Source organism: Aedes aegypti, chromosome 1, assembly GCF_002204515.2.
Source record: "Aedes aegypti strain LVP_AGWG chromosome 1, AaegL5.0 Primary Assembly, whole genome shotgun sequence".
Lineage (NCBI taxonomy): Eukaryota > Metazoa > Arthropoda > Insecta > Diptera > Culicidae > Aedes > Aedes aegypti.
Genome location: NC_035107.1, coordinates 152892209 through 152913319, shown reverse-complemented (window position 1 = coordinate 152913319; position 21111 = coordinate 152892209). Strand labels below are relative to the sequence as shown.

Sequence of the window (21111 nt, the reverse complement as noted above, 5' to 3'; positions counted from 1 at the left end):
TGCAATACTTGGTAAAGCAGTTTTAATGCACAAGCCCTACTAAAGCATTTATGTTTGTATATTTAGGGTTCATGATGTATATTAGCTTAAAATAATGTATGTTTAGGGCTTGCGTTAAAAATAAACAAAACAATGAATCCATTGACTACCTTTCAATGGTTTTCTTTACCAGCTCAATGATTTTTTTTTTTGTTGGAATCAGGATTCGAACCCACAACTAGGATGATGGTGTGCTGGATGCCTGGCGCGTTGGTGTCCTGTGCTAAAGCTGCTGATGTAATAAGGTAGGATAAAAGTTCATTATAAACGAAGCCACTGTGTGTATTAACATTACTATTGGCCCAATTATTGCGAATAGAAAGAATTCTCGTCGGCGATTGATTTCCTTTCCTCACCAAATGAAACATCAATAGAAAGAATTTGATCACCATTCTTTCTCGTAGAGGAAATAACAGAACATAACCCACAAAACATAGCCCAACAAAAAGATTTTAGGGGAGAGAAATTGATCGACATTTCTTCTCGCTCCTTATGAGTAAAAGATATATAAAATACAACAATTCTGATTGAATACATATATCCTTGGATCATGAAATGGGGGTTCGAGATGAAAGAAAGTCATTTCATTATTCTTCCATATCCCACAAAACGTAATGAGCGAGTGCGAACGTGCTCGATCGTCTTACTTATTTATTACAGATTCAAGTGCGTTCAATGAGGTTATGCAATCTTGTATGACAGCATAACTGTATATTCACTCTAAACGCTTAACATAATGCTATATTAAAATAATGCTACAAAGCATTTACATTGTTAATCAAATGCATTATTGCTTGACAGTTATTGAATAAATGCATGATAACATTATTAATGCAAAAAATGTTGACTTTCGACCAAATTAATGCAATAATATAATGCTTGTGGTTACTTGGGTAGTGATAAATAACCGCCAACATTTGCTGCTGTTGCCGGTGTAGCAGAGATGGATTCTGCAGTCGCATGGAGTTGCATTCTCTAGTTGTGCACACCGAGGGGCGTGCTAATGTGTAGCAGTGCAACAGTGCACCTCCAATACTCCTCCTCAATGTGGAACTGCTTCACTGTTAACCTACCAATCCCAGCAGCTCACAACACTTCTTGTGTTTCAGCGGACCCAACGGCTTTGTGAAGACGTCCGCTAGCATCTCTTCAGTCGGGCAGTATTCAAGATTTATCTCCTTCGTGACGCACAGCTCGTAAACGAACCACTGCTTCGTGTCGATGTGCTTGGACCGACGACTCTGCCTCTCACTCTTCACGAAGGTTAGACAGGACTGGTTGTCTTCCATTATCGTTGTAGGCTTCGCTTGTCCTTCGCCGAACTCTCGAAGCAGCTGCCTCAGCCAGATGGCTTCTTGGCAGGCCTCGCTGAGCGCCACGTATTCGGCCTCCATGGTCGAAAGTGTAACGCTGGATTGTCGTCGGCTGGCCCAAGAAATGACGCCGCCGGCGAACAGGAATACGAACCCCGAAGTCGATCTTCTCGTACCGGTATCTCCTGCCCAATCGGAGTCGGAGTAACCGATCAAGTCCTGCTGCTGATCTCCTCCTAGTTGTACCACGAAGTCTCGGGTACCCTTCAGGTAGCGCAGTATCCGCTTCGCTGCACTCCAGTCAGTCTCAGTGGGCGAACTGAATTTCCGCCCCAAAATCGCTGTGCTTGCAACGATATCCGGTCTAGCCACAACGCCTAAGTAGAGAAGCGCTCCTACTAGGCTCCGGTATTTCGCCACGTCGTCCATGGGTTGGCTTGTATCTTCGGCCTTCAGGTAGCCAACGTCCATTGGGGATCTAGCTGGCTTCGCATCCACCATGCCGAACTTCTTGATCAGGTTGTCGATGTAGGTTCCCAAACGTAGCTTGTATCGATCACCGTCGCGACTCACTTCCAGGCCAAGGAAATGGCGCACTTCACCCAAGCTTGTCATCTGGAACTCCTTCTGCAAACTCTGGAAAAGCTTCGCAATCTCAGCCTCTTCCGACGATCCGATGAGCAGGTCATCAACATAGACCAACAGGTAAACCATAGTCGTTGCTGTTTCCTTGATGTAGAGGCACGGATCAGAATCAGCTGGTTTGAATCCGTACTTCATCAGGATCTCGTTCAATTTTCGGCGCCAGCACCTTGCCGACTGGCGAAGGCCGTATATACTACGTTTAAGCCGACACACCATCTCCTCCTTTCCCTTAGCTTCGTATCCAACAGGCTGTTTCATAAACACCTCCTCTTCTAGCGATCCGTAGAGGTAAGCGGTTTTAACGTCGAAATGCTGAACGGTCAAACCTCTCTTGGCCGCTACAGTCAAAAACGTACGCAGGGTAGCATGACACGTAACCGGTGCAAACGTTTGCTCGAAGTCAACGCCTGTGCTACTATTCGTGCCTTATGCTTCACCACTTCACCGTGCTCGTTCCGCTTCAGACGAAAAACCCACTTCGAACCTACTGGCTTTCGTGCAGGCGGCAACGGCACGAGTTCCCAGGTACCGCTTTGCTTGTGCGATTCCATTTCATCATTCATTGCCCGACGCCATTGCGGGATCTCGACGGCTTCTTGGAAAGTTGATGGCTCTTCCATGGCGCAAGCAGCTATTCCAACGTCGTAGTCCAGTACGTAGTCATCAAATCGTCGCGGAGCCTTTCCGCGCGTTTCCCGATGGGATCGTCGAACGTCCTCCGCAGGCTCGACGTCTTGATTTGCAGACTCGAATGAATCGTTAACACCTGATGTTTCACTCGCCGGAAGCTCATCATCCTCCTCCTTAAAGGGTATCAGCTTTATCTCGCTGTCCACTGCCGGCTGCTTACCAGGATCTGACGCAGCTATCCGAATCTCGACGGAAGGCGTACCGTTTCCGAGCTCCAAAAACTTTGCGTCCCTGCTTATCGTGATTAATTCCGTTTCCGGATCGAGAAAACGGGAACCCTTGTGCTCGAGCGAATATCCGACGAACACTAGCTTCGTTGCTTTTCCGTCCATCTTGCTACGCTTGACATCGGGAACATGCACGTAGGCGTGCGAACCGAAGACCCGCAGATGACTCAAGTGCGGTTTGCGGCCCCACCAAAGCTCGTGCGGAGTCTTAGGAACAGATCGGGAGGGCAGACGGTTCTGCAGGTACGTCGCTGTCAACACCGCTTCGCCCCAATAACGCTTGTCGAGTCCGGCGTCCAGCAACATACACGTAGCCATTTCAGTAATGGAACGGTTCTTCCGTTCGGCCACTCCATTCTGCTGCGGCGTGTACGGTGTGGTGAATTGCGGTTTGATGCCTTCTTCTTTGTAGAATCGACGAAGCTCTCCGTTTTCGAATTCACCGCCACCATCCGAACGGATCACCTTCGGTTTGCGGCCAAAAATGTTCGCGGTCCAGCGAACATAATCCTTCAGGTTCTGTGCAGCTTCGCTCTTGTTTCGTAGCAGATACGTAACGGTAAATCTGCTGTAGTCGTCCACGATATGCATCACGTACCGATTACCGCTCGGCGTCGTGTGCTTCATCGGGCCACACAAGTCTGTGTGCACGATATCCAAGACGGCAGAAGATTTCCGGTCTGTCACCGGAGGAAAGGGACTACGGGCAGATTTGCCCTCCAAGCAGCACTCGCATACTAATTTTAGATTGCAATCACTCACCTTTACGCCACTCGCTAGTTGCTCTTTGTTGATTCGCTCGATGGCCGCCCAATCGCGGTGGCCCAACCGGCGATGCCACCATCAATCAATATGAAACTCTCGATTTTTTCGGGCGAACGGTTTGTAGAATGTGAACGACCCACGGTACCCACGCTCATTTGACGTTTTCCACAGTTCCATAATTTTTGTTTGTCCCTTTTTATTCGATCGGTTTTGTTTTTATTGTTTGCATCAACAGTTTGTTGTTGTTGCAAATTTTGCATCCAATTCGCAACGATCCGAAAGTGATTTTATTACAAACTCGGTCACCGAAGTTCCCCAGTAAGTAAGTATTGTGATAACTTGAATTGAGTACGTTCACTCTCTGTAGGTGCATACAATAATCTGAATTTATTTCCAAATCTAATCAAAGCCTACCACACAACGATAGCACAAATATCTTCAACAAATTCATCCGGCCTTCCGGGACATCAAGGTGCTAACGTCTTCCGAGCGCAAGACGCTCTTCGCCAACATTGTCCCCGTGCACGAGTGCTCCGATTTAGAAAACTGTTAGCAGGACAACATCATGCTCCTGGGCCTCAGTCGCAGTATGTACAAGCACGCCGAGAAACACTTCCACGTGTACGTTAACTACTGCGAGCACCAAGCGAAGATCGATCGCACCCTAAAGAACGTCAAGGTGAACAAAACCGAGTTCACCAAAACGCAGCTGGAGTTGGAATCAGACCCGATTTGCTGTGGCCTCAGTCTGTCATCCTTCCTGATGCTTCCGATGCAGCGGATAACACGGATACGCCTCCTGCTGGACGCCGTTCTTCAACGACTCAAATCGGACGAAGACGAGTTCATCAGCTGGGAAAAGACCTTCGTAGCGAACAGATGTACGAGATGGAGATGATTTTGCGGCAGATTGAATACCCGTCGCGGAATCGGTCCACCAGCCAGCGTGATGTGTAAGCTGGAGAGAAAGGGCGAACTGGTGCACTTGCTGTGGCGCGGTGACGACGCCAAACTCACCTTCGGCAAGAAGTTCGGCATCTACGCGTTTCTGTTCACCGATTTGATCGTGCTGACCAAGGGCGACGAAACCTACCTAGTCACGGACTACTGTCCACGTGCCCTGCTGACGGTCAACTCCGGGGATATTGTGCCTCAGCTGCCGACCAAGGAGATGCAAGCCATCGAAAAGCACCTGATTATAATGACGCTGATGGAGAACCACGAGGGAAAAACTATCGAAATGATCATCAACTGTCCATCGGAAACGGAACGCGAGCGTTGGTTCAAGATGACGGAACCCTTGTCCTCGGAAATCCCGACGAGAAGATCTACGAGCAGTGGGACTGAGAATTTACTGGAATGACTAGAATTCTTAAGCGTTCCCTCGAGAAATCTGTGAAGAAATCCTTGAAGAGCATGTATAATTTTGCACATATCTAGTTTCTAAAAGTGGCCAAAGGTTCACGGGAATGTTCCTGTGGTCGGAGTTATTCCGATGGATCACTGGGTCAGGCGGGGTGAGAAGGGTACTGGGCATTTGTGCCCCTGTAGGAACGCAAATTTCAAGTTTCAGATTGTTTCCGGAATCGGTTATGATGTGGATTTGGAGAAAACGCAACAAGAAAACAACCATTTGAGAAACTACTAAATTGGATAACTATGTTTTCTTAATTTGATTACCATTTCTGGATCCCTGGGCGCCTCATATTAACTTTAAAGTGATTAATTTGTAACTAAACATCTGTGCGTTTATGGAAATGCATTTTTATTAACTATTATGTTTAATCTCTACTTTTCAAGAATTGAAACGGTTTAGTATGCATCAAATCTATAGCCGGTTCTTCGTGGCATTAAGTCCGAGTGTCCTCCGGCCACAGGAATATTCCCGAGATCCTCTGGCAACTTTTAGAAACTAGGTATGTCTAACAGTATACTGACAAAAAATATTTGAATCCATTAAGTATTCGCTGAGTAGCAGGAGCTCCTACAAGAATTTCTCCAGGGATTAAAAAGGGTCAAAAAAGGACCAAATTAGTACCAATAAAACAAACAAAAAATGCTTAACAGGAACTAGAAGATAAGATGTTTATTCCTCAGAGAATTTTATCAGACATTTATCTAAAAATTTGTCAAGATATTTGTTTTTAATTCCTCGTTAATTACGACAAGTATTACTTTCTTGGGTAACAATGTGATAAATTATACCAAATCCTGGTGAAATTATAATATAAACTTCTAGATGTCAAAATAAATGTTGGTATATAATAAGTCTCCCCCCCAATATGGTCAAAGAAAAGTATATTTAAATTTCGGATAGAAATTGAAAAAAACAAAAAATAGCTGTAATAACAACACATATTAAAGGAACTAATCAATTTCCAAGACATTCAATTATAATTGGTATTAATATAAAAAATTATAATAAATGCATGAGCTGTTACAATAATATAATACAATAATACAATGTTGATCGTTTCCAATAAATATTTCAGGATGACTAAGTTCAGCACAATTTAAAATTCTTAGAGAAGTTCCTATTATTCCGGATCATACTCCAAACATAAAATATAAAGTTCCAATATCTTTATGATTTGTTGAAATTAATTATTGTCGCGTTTAATTAGCTGAAGTTTTGGCGTATATTTATATATAAGAATAACCATGAGTTTTCATTATAATTGAATATATAACTATAATATATTCATAAATAGTAATATAAAGTAATTAAAGTTAAAACAGCAATAAATAAAATAAATAAATGATTTATTTCTTCTAAATTTAACTAGTCGTTTAGGTAAAAATCTTAAAAATGGAGGCATTCCTCCTAATGATAATAAATTGAAGAATATAAAAAAAATCATATAAGGATTTTTTATTGAAAAGTTAAAGATTTGATTAAAATGAAAGAATTTAAAATTATTGAATATTGAGAAAATAGATATAATAAATAATAAAAAAATAAGTTAGTTATAAAAGCTTATTATTTATTATAGCTATTTATATTCAGCCAATACTATTAATTGATGAAAAAAATATTCATTTACGTAATGATGATTGATTTAATCCCCCTAAAGCTCCAATATTTATTGAAAGTAAAGTTGTAAAATGAAACAATAATATTTAAATTATAAGAAATAAGCATTAAATCAGCATTTTTGTTTGTTAAGATATTAAAATTAAACCATTAATTCAATTAATAATCCTTCTATAACTCCTGGGAATCAAAAATTTTTTATTATATTTTTTTATTTGAATGATATTAATTTAGTTAAAAGTAAAATTTTGTTTATTGTACCTTGTGTATCAGGATTTATTAATAAATTAATTATTAAATTATTTTTTCTCGAAGTTTAAAACTTACTGTGGAATATTTTTTATGATAAAATTAGTATAGGTATTTAATTTATATGCATTATTTAAAATAAAAGGCTATTCAAGGAATTCGTCAAATAATAAATTCACCTATCTATCATCAAAAATATGTCTTTTTGAATTCAATTTAAAGTCTAACCTGCCCACTGATAAATTATTAAAGGGCCGGACTATTTTGACTGTGCGAAAGTAGTATAATCAGTAACTGAAGGCTTGTATGAATGATTGAATGAATTTTTATAGATTTTTTTTTTATTAAAAAGTTAAAATGTAATTGAAAGACGTGAAGACACTATAGATTTTTAATTTTGAATAATTATAAAATTTATATTATATATAAAAATAAAAAAGGTATATTTTAATAAAAAAAATTCTGGGGTGGTAATAAAATTAAAAAAAAAACTTTCATGTTTTGTTCACATTAAATTATGAATATTTGATCCAGTTATTGATTAAAATATTAAGTTACGTTAGGGATAACAGCGTAATTTATGTTAGAGTTCTTCTGTTCGACCTATGAATTCTTACATGATCTGAGTTCAAACCGACGTTGGTTTCGATCTTTAATTAATTATTATATTATATAATACGAAAAGACTCTAATATAATAAATATAAATTTTAAATTTATGAACTATATTACTATTTTGGCAGATTAGGGCAGTAAATTTAGAATTCATAAAATTCAATCAATTATGAATAGTATTGTTTTATATAGGTTATTTATTATCATTGATTGGAAGTTTATTATTGGTAATTCGTGTAATAGTAGTGGTAGCTTTTTTAACTTAATTAGAACGAAAGAACCATACCAGAACAATTCTGGAAGCAGTCCAGAACAAGTCTAGAAGATTTCCAGAACAGTTCTGGAAGCGTTCTAGAACAATTCTGGAAGCAACCCAGAGCCATTCAGGAAGCATCCCAAATGCTAGAAGTATTTTAGAACCATTTTGGGTGCATCCCAGAACAATTCTGGAAGCATTCCAGAACAATTCCGGAAGCATCCCAGAGAAATTCAGGAAGCATCCTAAAACAATTCTTGAAGCATTCCAGAACAATTCTGGAACCATACCAGAACAATTCTGGAAGCATTCCAGAACAAGTCTAGAAGATTTCCAGAACAGTTCTGGAAGCATTCTAGAACAATTCTAGAAGCAACCCAGAGCCATTCTGGAAACATCCCAAATGCTAGAAGTATTTTAGAACCAATTGAAAAAGTTCTGAAGATCCGATTCGTTGTGGTCCCTTTAATCGGCAATATTGCTCTGGTCAGTAAGACAACCGGGATCAAGCTGAGTTTCAAGTTGTATACCCAAGAAACATTTGCGTATTTTATAATCATTTATTAAGCAATTTTTCACAACTACATACTGAATAGTTGCTTTATTATATTACTTTGCAGCTGCTACGCACACATTGTTCAAGCAAATCTGGCGAAATTATTAAGCTTCTTATCATTTAGTGACTGTAATCTTATATTGTAATAATGTTTATTCAGGTTTCACTCAGCTTAATAAGGTTTGATGATTTAACAACGCTAGTTTAACAAACTACATTATTGCAGTTTAATTCAGCATCATGTTTAACAACATTTTAACTATTTGCAAGTGAAGCCTTTGTTCAGGCGTTGTTCACACAAACTTGGAGAAGTTATAAAGCGTGTCGTTGTATATTGACTTAATTCTACAACTTCAAAATCGCTTTATAAGCATTCATCTCAGCTTTTATTCAACTGCCACAAAATTGGTTGAAAACAAATAAATGATCAAAAATAGCTAACACTTTATAAATCAAATGCAGTGTATACCTTTATCATGAATTAATAACCACACTTTCAATAATTACCTGTATACTGGATTCAAACTCGAGACCTTCCCATCGTCAGTGGTATACCTTGCCATCTGCGCCATCCTTGAATTCATATATCAGCCTTCCAGTGCCCAATATAAACCTCTTGTAGCTGATTATTGATCATGCTTGAGCTTCTATTCAACAATAACTAATCAACACGTGCTATGCTGATCAACAACTGAATAAGCGCATTACTTCTGCTGCTGTTCAGTACTGATGCGAGCTAACTCAGTTGGCTATTTATAGCGCACAGTGAGAAAATTTATTTCAATGCTGGTCAAAAATAAAGTCTATTCACAAAGAAAAAACAGTCTGAAATGATTAATCGAATTTCATTTTTTTTAATTGAATTGTTCATCTAACTTAACTGAAATTCATTTATTAAATGTATAATATTTCTACTAGGTTAATATTTTAATTATTTGTCGTACCGTAATTCGGGGTAACATTGATCATTTTTCTGAAAATTTCTTTAATATTTCGTTCGAAAATGCAAATGTTGCAAATTTTATATTTTTAAAACAAGTACTGCCATCCATAGCTCGTGTATGTATATTGTATTTTGATTATTGAAAGATTTAAGTATGTAAAAAAAATGTTTTAGGCGATTTTTTGATTTAGCTGATATGGGGTAACATTGATCATCTATGTAAACAACGTTCCGTAATATTGAAAATGTCGTTACTTACTTAAATCATGGCCCCTGAAGCCAAACATGAAGGCCAAATGCTTGCAAGTCATTTACTTTTTGAGTTATTTCAAAATTAAAAACACCTCGAACCACGGAATACGCCTAAAGGTAGGCAATTTCATAAGTGAATTTTGTATTCTTAATAGTAATTCGGTAATGTTGCCTAATTGAGCATACTTATAAACATTTTGACGACGGAATTGTTTTCAGCGATGCCATTTTTTAGTAAGAATAGCATTTTCCTTGCTCATATCGTTTGCAGAACTTATGTGAGACATAAATGTTCGGTAGTGTCATCCTTAACCATTAAAATCATTGTTTAGAAAAGTTGCCAAATTTACGCATAAGGTAAACGCAATTCTCGCATATATATTCACTATTATTAGCTTATGAATATAAGTAAGAGACGCACTATTCATGATTTGGAAATGTTACATCAATAAATGATTTAACGATATGAGTCATTTCGATCAATGTTACCCCGCTGATCAATGATACCCCGGATTACGGTACTTTTTCCATCTATTAAACATTATACAAATATAAAATATATTTCAATCAATAATCCTATGTCAGGAGACTAATTCAAAATATTTTCTAAACATAATTGAATATTGTATTGAGAAAGCATCAGTTATTATTGTATCCAACATGTTTTTATATATTAGTAAGTTAGTGGCGAATTCGCCAAGGGCGAAAAGCCACTCAAATAAAAATAAATATTTATAATATTAGTAAGTTGAACATTGCAATACATTAGGAATACAACGCAATTTTTAGATATTTTGTCCATTTTTCAAAAATTTGGCTATGGTGTGACCTCTTTTGTAAGGCTTCTTTGTTGCTGAACAATGTGTTTAGTAATCGTTATTTTGGACTTCTTTGGATGATATATGTTGTATTAGGATTTTATAAAATACCTATTCAGCTTTTGATCATGTTCATGTTAAACATGGAAACAGCTGAAGTGCGAAGCAACCAAAACGTTAGTTCGTCTCCTGTGCATCTGTTTACACAATTATATTTGTTTGGTGGAATATTGGCTCTTTAATAGAAGGAAAAATGACTTGTTCAACTCATTAGTAAAACAATCTTGACAAGTCGGTAGAGATTCTTTGGAGAAGTTTAATAAGTGTTGATTCTACTATTATTCATTCCAATGAAAAATGTTGAACATTGACTTAAATTTGGATCTAAATAGCATCTTCTCAGCTCTTTGTAGGGCATTTTTTCAGCTGTCATCATTATTCAACAATAATTAACTATGTATGTTTATTTGTGACACTTGACTGTAAGTTGGGTAACCACTTTCATGTAACTGTTGTTAAATTATTATTTATACTTCGATTATCATTAAAAATGTTATGATTAGTAACTTTTCCGATATCAATAACGTCACAGATGATGATCACTACATGTGGAAAATTTAAATTTTGATATTTTTAATCCAATGTGATTCGAACTTTACCCTCGTTGATCCATTACGTCGCCATTACGTCCATTACGTTAATCCATCCATTGCATACACGTCTTGGATTTGATTTGAAAAACATTTGAAACATTTGAAAATAACATAAAAAGACATAATATGTTTTACTTGAATAAGAGCATACTCATGTACTGTTATTCACATTGTTTATAGGTTTTACTAATCAAGCTGGTCAACATTTTAAGTATTAGACACTAAAACTTTTGTACGATTTGTTGTTAATCAATTGTTCAATACGCTACTAAAATAATTACTACAACCTATAGAAGCTTTTAATCAGTCAATTGTTAAACTTCTTATGTGTTGCAGAACAAAAGCTACTATATTTGCATTTTCGGAGGTTTATTCAGCTCTTATTCAAAACACAAACTGCAAGTGGAATAACAGCTTTTTTATGAGCGGAAATTAATTTTATTCAATTAATTATTCAACTAAAATTTTGTTCAGCAATGGTTGCTGCTATGCAGTTTGTATTAAACACGTAAGTATCTTAAAAGCTACCAATTGTTCCTTGGGTATGACCGTTGAATTATCTTAGAATTTCTCTCAGAATACCGGAATTCATGAAGGGATCCATAATAACATTCCTCCAAAAGTGTTTTTTTTAGAGTTAATTTATAAATTTTGCAGGCATTTCATGAACAATTTGACTTGGAATGTTTATAAATAAATTTTCCTATAGTATGGAAACTAAGAAGCATTTATTTCTATGGATTAAATGCTTAAAAGTATCTTAGTGAAATTCTTTGTCGGTTTCTTAAAATCTTTCTAGATGATTCGTGTAGGAATCCTTCGATAACCTTAGCAATTTTGCGAAAATTTGAGAAGATAAATTAAAAGAATTTCTGAAGGAACCTGTAGAACAGTTTTTAAAAGCATATTCGAACTATCGAGAAACAGATTTTGTATGAGTCCCAAGTCAAACTTCATCAAGAATGTCCTGAGCAAGCTTCAAAAATCGTATTTTTGGAGGGTTCGTATAAAAAGATTATGGACTCATTCAAAGCAAAACTTTAGGAAGCAATTAAAAGAATATCTCGAGAAATATCTGAATAAACCCCTGAAAGAATTTAACAAGGAGTACAAATACGAAGATTATTATTGAGGTATATAAAGGACGAAGTCTGCCTGTCATCTGTAGTCGATTGCAAAGAAGCTTGGAAATTTTTTCTTCATACTTGCAAAAATACAAGATTTCTCCTAATGCTTCCAAAACTCAACTAATAATATTCCCACATAAACCAAAAGCTCTTCATTTGAAACCTTCAAGTAGACACGTTGTCACGATGAGCCAAATGAAGTTAAGTATTTAGGGCTCATGCTAGATATGAATTTAACTTTCAAAAATCACATTAAGGGCATTCAAGCCAAATTTAACAAATATGTAAAATGTCTCTATCTCCTTATTAATAGAAAATCAAAACTTTGTCTTAAGAACAGGCTTTTGATACGCAAACAAATTTTCAGGCCAGCCATGTTGGGTGCTGTACCGATATGGACTAGCTGTTGTAATACAGGTCGGACTCGATTATCCGGAGACTCGATTATCCAGGGATTCGATTATCCGGAATTTTAGACTCGATTATCCGGAATTTGTTTTTTGATGTTCTTGTTTTTCAATTTTTATGCATAAATCTGTGATAATTTGGTATTGCAATATACAATATGATTGGTTTTGCAGTTTTGTACGTATTTAAGAAAAGGGGGGTTTGAAAAAGTGATTTTTTGTGTATGATGGTCAAAAAAATTTTTTTTTCTTGTAAAGACCCCTACTGTTCCTAGAAATAATTTCTGGCTACGCCCCCGCATCATATAAGTAAAACAACAAAAACAGATAATATTTAAGTTCTTTTATCGAAGATTTCATTTTTTTCTTAGTGATTTGATTATCCGGAGGATTCGATTATCCGGAGTGAAAAAAAAATCGATACTCCGGATAATCGAGTCCGACCTGTACCAGGAAGAAAGCTCCGCAAAGAATTCAAAATAAAATTTTGAAAATGATTCTGAAGCTTCCTTCCTGGTATAGTACCAATGAGTTACATAGAATATCCAATGTTGAAACATTGGAACAAATGTAAAAAAAAATAATAATTTCAGGCAACAATTCTTACAATCTTCTATTGTCACGATTAATGCGTTATATGTTTAGGTTATATTAGGTTAAGTATATTCAAAGCGTTTTTTTTTCTCTGAATCAACTCACCTGTAAAAAATCTGAACTGCTACGGCAAATGAAATGTAATATGTTGTTAACAAAATGTTAATAAAATCTTAAGTTTGTTTTACCAAATTAGGATGATAGTGTTGTCTAATAACACAGAACACCTAGATATAAGAAATGAATGTAATGTTTGGAATGATACTATTAAAGAAATAAAAAAAATATTGAGGTATATAACAATTTATGAAACTATTGCTTGAGCATTTTTTTTAAGTTCCATATGGATTCCATAAATTGAGTTTTGGAGTAGTATTGAGAAAAATCCTAGATATATTCAAGAACCTACACACCTAATTCGTTTGTCATGAACTCGGTTATGCGAATCTCGGTTTTCCAATTTTAACCGAGATCAATCTAAAAAATTGTCAAGTTTCTTAGTTACGAAGCACGATTTACTTATACTCGAGATCTCTTAAAATTAATTTGTCGACTACTGTGCATATCTCGTTTAATTTAAGCCGAGATTCAGCATACATACTTAATTAAATTTGTATGGAAGAGTTCGAAAAAGGCATTCCCAAAAAACACTTTAATATATTGTTGAGGAATCGACGGAGAAATTCGAGGTACTCCTAGGAACGATTTTTGGAATAATTACGAGGATAATTGAAGAAACACCTTGAAGAAATATATAGAGGAATATAAATAAAACCCCTAGAGAAATTGTTGGGAAAATGAGAGGAGCTTTCTCCAAAGTGGTATTTTGAAGAATTCCTGAAAAGATTTATTTAAATGATGAATCAGCTGACAATACATCAAGCAGAATCTTTTTGAGTTGCCTAAATGATTTTCGGCAGACTACTCCAAAATTGATAAAACCTTCGAATAATTTATGGCAAGTTGTATTTCAAAAACCTGACTGTTCGGTGGACTTCATAAGATTTCCCATTCATCATGACGTAATTATCGTATAAATACGAATGCTGGAGACAATCTTTGAAGAATTCAAACACACGAATTACTCCCGTAGTAAATATTTTCCATCGTCCACTGGGGGCAAGCATTATCCTATCTGGCTACGCTCATGCATGCATGCAATCAAGCATCATCATCAGTATATTAAAACGGGATAAAGTATGATGAAAGAAAAGTTTTGACATATACAGAAAAAAAGGGGACCCAGATAGCCGTAGCGGTAAACGCGCAACTATTCAGCAAGACCAAGCTGAGGGTCGTGGGTTCGAATCCCACTGGTCGAGGATCTTTTCGGGTTGGAAATTTTCTCGACTTCCCAGGGCATAGAGTATCTTCGTACCTGCCACACGATATACACATCCAAAAATGGTCATTGGCATAGTAAGCTCTCAGTTAATAGCTGTGGAAGTGCTCATAAGAACACTAAGCTTAGATGCAGGCTCTGTCCCAGTGGGGACGTAATGCCAGAAAGAAGAAGATATATAAAAAATCTGACAAAATCGGGGGCTGACTAAATCGGGTCAGTACTATAATTTGTATAAATTATTTAAAATAAGAGGTTTAAATAAAGAATTCGGCACATTATATATTCACCTATTTATCACAAACATGTCTTTTTGAATTTAATTTAAAGTCTAAACTACCCACTGATAAATTATTATAGGGCCACAGACCCACAGTGTCTTGACTGTGCGAAGGTAGCATAATCAGTAGTCTTTTAATTGAAGGCTGAATGTTCGAATGAGTTATATATGTACTGTCTTGTTTAAATTTTTTACAGAATTTTATTTTTTAATTTATAAGTCAAAATGTAATTAAAAAACGAGAAGACCCTTCTTCTTCTTGACATTAACGTCCTCACTGGGACAGAGCCTGCTTCTCTGCTTAGTGTTCTTATGAGCAATTCACCAGTTATTAAACTGAGAGCTTTCTTTGCCAAAGTTTCAATTTTCGCATTCGTATATCGTGTGGCAGGTACGATTATACTCTATGCCCAGGGAATTCAAGGAAATTTCCTTTACGAAAAGATCCTGGACCGACCGGGAATCGAACCCAGACACCTTCAGCATGGCTTTGCTTTGTAGCCGCGGACTCTAACCACTCGGCTAAGGAAGGCCCCTAGATCTTTGTTTTTGGTAATTATGATTTGAATTGATTTGATTCTGCGGAAAATTCATCTTTTCCCGGAGGAATCATCGGATTCTGAGGAATCTTCCGGTTTCTCGGGGGAATCATTCCAATTCTTCGATCCACTTTTTTTAGGTGTCAATACGGAATGTGCAGCCGTATCAAGCTTTTCTTTTGAGGATTTGAGTTCCATTATTTTTTTCATAATCCTTAAACATTAGAGAAGAAGATCCCTTCGGGCATTGTTACTTAGTAAACGCAAAATAACACCCGGAGAAAGCGAAGGCTTGCCACCTTTCACTTTTCCTCCTGCTTGGAATAGATTAGGGTCAGGTGGCACTTGCTGCAGTAGTGACGATCTTCATGGGTGGCCATGACGACTCCGGCACAGCAGGACTCGCTGGTGCACTCACGACGTAGGTGGATCTTGCCGTTTTCATCGACCTTTTACTACTTGAGGACGGCAAGTTTGACCTTCTTCCTCCTGTGCTTGATGTTGGGGTGGAGTAATTATTCTTCTTGCGCTTCTTGACATAACCGTGGAGGCGCAGCAATAAGTGGAGGGTGGACTCGGTGGACTCCTTCTGGCGGGATTCCATCCTTGTACTGGATTTTGGCCTTGATATGTCTTGCCCGTCACGGATCCTTCTCACCAGGAACGAGTTGTGTGGGGTGCTGATCTCCAACAATTTTGGATTTCGGCCTGAAATTAAAACAAATCGGATTGATTTATTGATGAGTTAATATAAAAAATCCATAAAATACTTACATTATTCCGCCTGATGATAAAAAAAGTTGACAAGAAAAGAAACAACAAAACAAAACATAAAACTCGACAACGAACTGTCAAAAAAATAAACGTCAATCAGACAGTTCGATGTGCACGGAAATTAAACTACACGGAAAATGCTTTTACTGGGTACCCGACTGGTCCCCAAAATTTGAAGCCGTTTCTTCGACAGTCCAAGGTCTTACTCTTTAAGTCTATGATGCCACTGGTGTTGGCAGTTCACCAGATGCTGATGACCGTCGCTGGCCCTCAACGAAGATTCGCCGCACCGTAGGTTGTACAGGTTGCCACAACGACCACCCATAGCAACAACGTCGCCAGCAGAATCGACCACTCGGCAACTCGTATCGTCGAAACACACCGTCAACTGCTTTTGCGCCAGCATGCCGACGGAAATCAGGCTAGTAGATAGCCCAGGCACGTACTTCACATTCGCCAAAGTAATACGCACCGTTCTGTTGTTGTTATCAACGCCGATCAGCAATCCGCTTCCTTCTCCTTGGATTTGCACCTTCTTGCCATCGGCCACTGTAATCCAGCCGCCAGGAAATTCCCGCAGCTCCTCGAAAAACGACTTGTCGCTGGTCATGTGGGCACTTGCCCCACTGTCGATTACCCACGACAAACACTTTTCACCGGCAGTGAATGCCACACTGCGGCTGTCACTGTGGGCGGCTTTGGCCCCTTCGTTCTTCGGTTCACTTTTAGAACTATTTTCGCCTCCCGACTTGGAGGCAAGCAGCTTCCTACAGTTCCGGCGGAGATGGCCGGGCTTCTTGCAGTGGTGGCACACTCGAGACTCCTTACCGCTGTTCCATTTATTTTCCGTCGATCGCATTGCCTTCTCAGCTTTCACCTTAACATCCCCACGCTCAAGGCGACGATGGTATTCGTCCATCAGCTTCGCCTTAACCACGTCCAGGGAAATGTCGTCATCCGCTCGTGAATCGAGCGCCGTAACGATACTGTCGTACGAGGGAGGCAGGCTGCGGAGCAGCATACATATTTGCGTGTCCTTGTCCAGGTCCGTTCCAGCAGCGGTGAGACGATCGAGAGTTTCGTCAATCGTCATCAATTGCTGCTCAAGGTCACCATTCTCCGGGAGATTGGTCGAACATAGCTTCTTCAGCAAACTCACACGGACCGAGCGGGATGTTTTCTGGTGGTAGTTTCGAAGCGCGGTGAAAACTTCCTTGGCGTTTGTTTTACCTTTCACCAGCGGCAGCTGGTTATCCTCCAACAACAGCACCAGCGTAGCTCGCGCTTTCCGATCGGCAACTTTCCACTCGGCGAATTTATCGGCACCCACTTCTTCTTCAATCGGAGGGTTTTCCTCGATGACTCGCCACAGGTCCAGCATTTCCACCCGCACACACCACGTTTGCCAGTTCGTCCCATTCAATTTTGGGATCTGGAACTTGGCATCACTCATTGTTTATTATTTCAGCGTCCACTTTTTACACAAAATTTCTTCGCTCTTTCGCGGTTCACTTGTCTTCGCTCCAACAGCAAAATGTTCACATGGAGCGGAAATCACTGGCTTACGCAACTCTTGGCTCTCTTGGCCGGAAACACTTTTCGCACTTTCTATTCCGTTCCACAGCCGGGACCATAACCTGATGGCGCAGGTGGACAAACGGCAGCAGAGAACAGCGTATGGGAATCGGGATAGGAAGCACGAAATAGGAAAACTCGCGAGAATACTTTCGAACAACTTAATTGATTAGCGTAGAAAAACACGTTTGGACGCGTCAAATCGAAAAACAGTAGTGATAAATAACCGCCAACATTTGCTGCTGTTGCCGGTGTAGCAGAGATGGATTCTGCAGTCGCATGGAGTTGCATTCTCTAGTTGTGCACACCGAGGAGCGTGCTAATGTGTAGCAGTGCAACAGTGCACCTCCAATAGATTACAGGCTCATAACATTGGGCGATACTGGCATTCTTGAGTACGTTTTAGGCGAAACGGCGAAACCTTTAAAGATTATTTGAGTACGAAATAGCTAGGGGAATTGTAGGAGATGTGTGTGGTATTGATGAGGATTTTAAAACTAGGTTTATGAAATGTGTATTAAAGTGAAAAGATTAAAGTTTGAGTATATTTTCTCCAATTGGGATTTAAAATTGCACATGAGAATTTCATTGATTATTTTCTCATTGTTATTGATTTGTCAGATAGGCCCTTATCGCGAATCCCTCTCGAGTTATTTTATTGCGACACTTGCTCGATTACGGATCATATTATGGATCCGACAGAAATAAGGACACTCTTTTTTTTAAATATATTTTTTCTCAATCTCCAAGCGTTGTGACTAATATTTGAATAGTGCGCTGTGTTCAACAACATCGTACACTGAAAAAAATCCACACGCTTGATCCGTGTGTTTAAAATTATGGATCGATTCATGAACGTCCATGTCGATTTGTTGTGATTTTCTTACAAACTTCGTGTGTATTACACATTCAATTCTTTAGTTTTGCTTCATGGACTGATTCATCAACCGACAACATGAATTCCATAGTTTTCCACATAAGTTCCTAAAGCTTTCCATTTCAAATTCGTATGCGTCAACCTATGGGTGCTATGGATCATCACCCAACACGGATTCAGTGTGTTTAACTTATGGTTATCTTGTGTCATGATCATCATGTTCAAGTTGGTCGATTTGAAATCGATGAGCTTGCTGTCGATTTCCGTGTTCCAAATTTCTCAATAGTGTCCTAAAATGTTTAATGAAATCTCGCGTAACTTTTCAAAACGTCCTAAGTAACAAATGTAAACAAATCGAGATTATCATTGCAAATCATTTGCGTTGCACCACTTAGCAGCACACTAGAACACTCGTTCTGATATATTAACAATAAATTAATCTATTAAAAGCTTAACAAAATGACCAATGTTCAAAACTGCATCGCTTTTAATCAATTGTTAAATTGGACCTTTGATCAGAGAACCAACCACATGTCCTATGTAACATTTATGAATAAACACGATTCTAATGTTACATTGGACATTCCTGAATAAGCTTTGAAATGGAGTTTAAAAGGTAGAATGATTTGTAGAAGCGTGTCTGAGACACTACTTAGATGTATAGAATGCCATAATAACTGCTTTTCAATCATTTCAGTCGATATTTTCAGAGTCGCACTGCCTCGCAAAATTGAAAACGCTCAAGTGACAAAAAGAGAATGAGTTACACAAAACGGTATTTTGGTCTTTTTGCCAAACCATGTTTTACCGTTTCGATGGATTGGATCAGCTGCAACTTCTCTTTTCATATTATTAGCACATTGCATGCATATAGGGGAATGATATTGAGCACAAGATTGAGCATCATGATGTCATTGTATCAATCTGATTCAGATGCATGATCGATCAAGCGTATAAATATGCTTCCCGGCAGCAACACGAGCAACGTACATGCGCGACTTGCTCACACATATTTTCAGAGCGATCAATCACCGAAGAGAGAAGAAGCTGTATGTTGTTAGGCGTGGGCTCCTTTCTCAAGTTCCTACAACAAGATGGACGGCGTCGTCATCGTCATCATTCCCCACCGCAATTTCTTGTTTCAACCGACGGCTGGTGCTGATTGCAACACAGCCGTCACCACCACCACGTCATGCAGTGGGAAACTCACACATGATCATGTGGGCGAAACCGTCATAAAAACGGGGGAAAAATTGAGGGAGAATCAATGAGAGAGCAAAATGTCCTACATACAGCTCAACGTTTCCCTTCCTTCTGTTGTTACATAGGACACATAGACGGAGGGGAAGAAATGACGTCGTGGGATTGAATGAATCAAAACAAAGCATAGCTGGTGTCTCCAATTAGCACACCGCAACAAAATGTCGATATTTTCAGAGTCGCTCTGCCTCGCAATATTGAATACGCTCAAATATTAATAATAATATTAATATTATTAACAAAAAGAGAACGAGGTACACAAAACTGTATTTTGGCACGGCAGCAACACGAGCAACGTGCATGCGCGACTTGCGCACATATAGGTATTTGCAGAGCAATCATTCACCGAAGAGCGGAGAAGGTGTATGTATTTGTTTGGCATTGGTTTCCTACAACACAATCGACGGCGCCGTCATCGTCATCATTTCCCACCGCTATTTCTTGTTTGCGCCGACGGCTGGTGCCGAATGCAACACAGTCGTCACCACCCATCGTGCAGTGGGTAACTCACACACGAACAAGTGTGGGCGAAACCAGCATTGAAACGGGGAGAAGATTGAGAGAGAAACAGCGAGAAAGCAAAAAGTCCCATGTACAGCTCAACGTTTTCCCTCCTTCTGTTGTTACATAGGACACACAGACGGAGGGGAAAAAGTGACGTCGTGGCATTGAATGAATCAAAACAAAGCACAGCTGGTGCCTGCGATTATCACACCGCAACAAAATGAGCAGTTCAACTTGAATGTTGAAGCAGTTCAACGCACGTGGATACAAAATGAAATAAAACATGCTTGCTGTGTGCTCAAATCAAAATGTCCGATGTAACTATAACTGAAACAAAATGACCGAAGTGAATGTCCAATGTAACAATTGTTGAAACAGAACGACCTATGTGATTTATCCTATGTACATATTTTTGGTCAAAACGTCCTATCTGATGTTTTTATAGATTTCAGTGTAATTTATTAATAAATTGACAAAATTTCATTTCTTACGTTGAACTCTATTACACTGCTTCCCTCTACAAGCAACACAGTGGGGAAAAATTGTTTCATTTTGATACAGTTTCAAAATATATTTTCGCAACCTTCAAGCTCGATTTACTCGAAATGTGTGAATTGTTAGATAGGCCGTTTTGAAAAGTTACGCGAGAAATCTTGTTTTCATTTAATAACACGAAAGAGCATGTTCTTGCAACTACTTTAGCATTTTATCCCGCTCAAATAACGGATATATCATATTAAAACTTTAATTTAAAAATTGGATCCATAAATGAACCTTG

General features: G+C 38.4%; 2 long non-coding RNA genes across 2 annotated transcripts; one reads left to right on the top strand and one right to left on the bottom strand.

Moving 5' to 3' along the window:
* Positions 1 to 3770: 3770 nt before the first annotated feature.
* On the top strand, positions 3771 to 4352 carry LOC110674525. The gene is made up of 2 exons (XR_002498951.1): positions 3771 to 4001; positions 4089 to 4352. It is a non-coding gene; the product is annotated as an uncharacterized LOC110674525 (long non-coding RNA).
* An 11122-nt stretch (positions 4353 to 15474) lies between these two features.
* LOC110674524 lies at positions 15475 to 16327 on the bottom strand. Its single transcript, XR_002498950.1, has 2 exons — positions 16118 to 16327; positions 15475 to 16051 (listed from the first exon to the last, which is right to left on the bottom strand). It is a non-coding gene; the product is annotated as an uncharacterized LOC110674524 (long non-coding RNA).
* Between the last annotated feature and the right edge of the window lie 4784 nt (positions 16328 to 21111).